Source organism: Oncorhynchus gorbuscha, linkage group LG06 (assembly GCF_021184085.1).
Source record: "Oncorhynchus gorbuscha isolate QuinsamMale2020 ecotype Even-year linkage group LG06, OgorEven_v1.0, whole genome shotgun sequence".
NCBI classification, from domain to species: Eukaryota; Metazoa; Chordata; class Actinopteri; order Salmoniformes; family Salmonidae; genus Oncorhynchus; species Oncorhynchus gorbuscha.
Window position 1 is genome coordinate 16980175 of NC_060178.1, and position 4790 is coordinate 16984964.

General features: G+C 40.8%; 1 long non-coding RNA gene across 1 annotated transcript; it reads right to left on the bottom strand.

The window, feature by feature from the left end:
- Positions 1–1992: 1992 nt before the first annotated feature.
- Positions 1993–3964, bottom strand: LOC124037031. The gene is made up of 2 exons (XR_006839102.1): positions 2445–3964; positions 1993–2406 (listed from the first exon to the last, which is right to left on the bottom strand). It is a non-coding gene; the product is annotated as an uncharacterized LOC124037031 (long non-coding RNA).
- Positions 3965–4790: the final 826 nt, after the last annotated feature.

The following is a 4790-nucleotide window of genomic DNA, read 5'->3' on the forward strand; positions in this document are numbered from 1 at the left end:
CATTGTGGGTAATGGCGAGGGGGGGGGGGGGCTCTGTGTAGATGGCTATGCTGTGTTACACAGGAAGTCCGGAACTAGCCATACTGTTGTTTTTTCTCCCTGGTCGGTCAATACAGGGATCATAATGTAAATCTTTTTAAATTTTATATTAGGCTTTAGGCTGCTCTCATTATCACCTTGGCGAATTTGAGGTATTTTTATGAATGAACCAGAGGCTGTGTGCTTAATACAATGTTTCTTTGGGCGATGGAATTAGTAGCTTTAGTGTTACAGGCAGAGCACCACCTCAGGTGTAATGCATAGTATAAATGAGAGATCATTAGTAGAGTTTCCATACTTAAGTGATATTTGTCTATATTTGTTTTGTATGAGTTTGTTTTTTGTAAGGCATGTGTGATTTGAGGTCCTCTTCAAACTATATGTTTTGTAACTTGTTTTTTGCAATTTCTAAATGTTTATCATTTTGCTTAATTGGATATTCTCTGAAGTTGTAGGAATTCGTTCATATAATAAAAATCTATCCATTTAACAATTAGTCCCTGTAAAGCTTCACTGTGCATGAAAAAACACTAATATCGTTGGCCAGGGCGACTTGGCTGAGGCACTCGTCCCACTCACCAGGCTATTGGAGCTGTGTCTTAGCCAGCTGATTGTGGAGTGTTCAATTAAATCGTTCCACCATTCCATCACACTGCAAATAAGAAGACCAGGACCAGCTCCTAACATCCAGCAACGGTCTCAAGACACTATCTAAAGATCATTCAAATGACAATATTATCAAAACGTAAATCGTTTTCTAAATGTTGTCTATCCAGTGCACCTGGTCCTTACAGGGAGAGTACACTACCTATCCATCTGCCCATGTATGCACTGGAAGGCAGACAAACAGGATCTATCAATCCAGCCATCCATCTGACAATGACCTGTACACACACACACACTCCAGAATGTCACAGGTCAGTTCTTCAGATGGTCATGAGGCTTATCTGCCTGATGAATAGAACATTTGTTTTTCTAAAAAATAAGGGTCTTATGCAAGGTTTGCCAAATTCAGTCCCCAGGACCCCAAAGGAGTGCACGTTTTGGTTTTTGCCCTAGCACGACACAGCTGATTCAAATAATCAACTGATTATCAAGCTTTGATGATTTGAATCAGCTGTGTACCATTAGGGCAAAAACCAAAAAGTGCACGCCCTGGGGTCCCAAGGACCGAGCTGGGGAAAACGCTGAACTAGCGGTTAGTGTAGGGCCAGTAAGGTTGTTGGTTCAAATCCCAGAGCAGACTAGGTGGGAGAAGAAAAATAGTCAATGTACCCTTGAGCAAAGCACTTGGACCATAATTGCCCCTGTAAGTCAGTCTGGATAAGAGCATCTGCTAAAAGAATAAATCAAATAGAAATAAGACTTACTGGATCCGGTTGAGCACATGAAAGGTTGAACCCCATGCAAACAGCAAGGCAGTGTGTTCCCTACAGATAGGTAATTCACTACTCGTGGCCCGAGAGGACCTCTGGCATGAGTACTCATTCTGAACATAAGTTAAACTACCGTGGATATGGCAGTGCCTAGCACGAAGTGAATTTAGAGGTATGGCAACATGAGTATGTACAGCAAGGCACACAGAGTAGGATGTCATGCAGATTGTGGAGCTGGAGAGAAAAAGTTGACTGAAGTTGCAATCACTGGGTATGCTTCAGAACGTACTAAAATCAACAAGAACCTGCAAATTTATGTCCATGTGTCAATACAGGCTACTTGTGTCCCTAGACTAGATTAACTTTGTGCAGAGGGCTGGAATGAACATGAGACCCTCCTGGCTTGGACCCTAAATGGGGGGGGGTGTAGGTGAGTAAGTGTAGATAATCAAAAAGCTGTCCCAAGTGGGTTTTGAGGCTTTGCCTGGCGCTACAACCTCCATCCTCCCAGTGTCCCAACACCTCTCTCAATAGACATTATGCTGGTACTGGTCACTATTCACAGTGGACAACAGTATAAAAACCTGCAGTCTTTATTAACAAATTGTCCAACTTCATCTGTACAGAACAAAAACCTAAACCAGGGAAATACGTTATTCGGTTACATCTCAAGTACATGGCATAATCAGAGATGAAAGCAAAGGACCTCCGGAAATTTAAACACATATTACAAAACATTTTTATCATCATCTTAAATCATGTTATAGTCATTGTTAAAGTTATCATTTCATTTTGACTTGATGAAAGCTTTTGACAGACAGAAATAACAGTAAGCAACAGTAGAACGACTCAACAGTATTTAATGCAGTCTGGATAGCACAGAGAGTGCTTGTAAAAAAAAAAAAAAGCCATGAGATCTCTTCTAGGCGTCTGTTAGGTTACCCCTCTCCCAAGTTGGGGTATAACCGCTTTGAGGGGTGCACATACACACCTTTGCTCAGTTTGAAGGGGAGGGGTGCACATACACACCTTTGCTCAGTTTGAAGGGGTGTTAGGAGTGGGCCAGGGGCCTGTGGTATATGTATACACACACTGTACATACATGAAGGATCCCTATCTTACACACACACACACACACACACACACACACACACACTTTATGTACATACATGAAGGAACACTATCCGGGATTGTCAGAGTAGGCACGCATTGACCAATCTACCTTTTGGAGTATGACAGCAGAGTCCATTTTACAAGTCAAATTATCAACTGTTTTTACAAGCAAGGAAGGAAGGACTCACACCAATTCAAGAACAAGGCAATGACATAGTAGCAATAGGAGAAAAACTACTAAAATCCCATTTACATGGCATTACAGTTTGTTTTGCGAAAATGATTGTTGAATCATCATCATGAAAATGCCTTTGAACTCTTCTCATTGAGAGGGCTTTCCTCTGACTGGATTGGTTAAAGTTTAAGTCCCATCTGAATAAGTACTTTTGAGTAATAACTGAAACAAAAATGGCAGCAGACAGAATTCCCACACTGAGGAAAGAAGCTCCTGGAGTGACAACACCAAGCCCCCCTCCACCACCACCCTCAGCTCCCAGGCTTCACTCGAAGGTGAAAGCCTTTGGCTATACAGGCAATAGAGTACCACAGTATGTGTCGTAATACCCATAAAACCTAGTGGTCAAACGAGGAAATGGTTCCAATCGTTTCCCAACCATTCATTTTTTCTATTAAATTTTAGAAACACTGAACATAAGGGCTGTGTTTCATGTAGGCTTACCTTGGCATGACGTTTTGATAACCATGTAAATCGGTCTCCGACAAGGTGACTTTTATCAACAGTCAGCTCCATTTACTCTGATTAGAAAATGCTCATTAGCATAAAAGTAAACATGCAGAATTGCCAAAATGAGGCAAAGGTAAAAAGCCCTGGATTAACTATCCAATGTTAACTAAATGGTGTAATGAACAAATTGGCAACTTTGCTTTAAATGGATAATTCTGTATATTGTCTTGTGCAAGATTTAAATTGACACAATACCTGTTAGCAAAGGTGTCAGCAGGGATTTGTAGTTCTGCCTGATGTCTACTTTTATGCTAATTTGCATTTTCGATTCAGAGTAAATAGAGTCGAATATATTGCTAAGTCACCTTGTCGGATTGAGATTTATATGGTTATCCAAACGTCACGCCAGGGTAAGACTACATGAAACACAGCCCTTATATTTAAGTGTTTCTAAAAATCCCATGTGAAAAAATAATTGAAACAATTTCCCTGTTTGACCACTAGGCTTTACGAGTATTTTGACACCACTGTGGGGCTCTGGAGAAAAGGCAACAAGAGAACATTCAAATCAAAAAAAGGACTCAAACTTTGACCATCAGTAAACAAATAAATAAGGCTAGGACCAAACAATATACAGTACCAGTCAAATGTTTGGACACCTCATTCAAGGATTTCTTTATTTGTACTTTTTTCCACATTGTAGAATAACAGTGAAGACAATAAAACTATGAAATAACACATATGGAATAATGTAGTAACCAAAAAAAAGTGTTAAATCAAAATATATTTTATATTTGAGATTCTTCAAAGAAGTCACCATTTGCCTTGACTGCTTTGCACACTTGGCATTCTCTCAACCAGCTTCATGACGTAGTCACCTGGAATGCATTTCAATTAATAGGTGTGCTTTGCGGTCAAATTCCTGCAAAGGAACTACTACTAAAGGACACCAATAAGAAGAGGTTTCCTTGGGCCAAGAAACACAAGTAATGGACATTAGACCAGAGGAAATGTGTCCTTTGGCCTGTACAAATGTGAGATTTTTGGTGCCAAGCACTGTGTCTTTGTGAGATGCAGAGTAGGGGAACGGGTGTGCGGTTCCCACCGTGAAGCATGGAGGAAGGGTGATGGTGCTTCTCTGGTGACACTGTCAGGGATTTATTTAGAATTCAAGGCACACTTAACCAGCATGGCTACCACAGCATTATGCAGCGATAAGCCATCCATTCAGGTTTGCGCTTAGTGGGACTATCATTTGTTTTTCAACAGGACAATTACCAAACACCACCAGGATGTATAAGGGCTATTTGACCAAGGAAAGTGATGGAGTGCTGTATCAGATGACCTAGCCTCCACAATCACCCGACCTCAACCCAATTGAGATCAATTGGGATGAGTTGGACCAGAGTGAAGGAAAAGCACCCAACAAGTGCTCAGCATGTGGGAACTCCTTCAAGACTGTTTGAAAAGCATTCCAGGTGAAGCTGGTTGAGAAAATGCCAAGAGTGTGCAACGCTGTCATCAAAGCAAAGGGTAGCTATTTGAAGAATCTCAAATATAGAATTTGATTTGTTTAA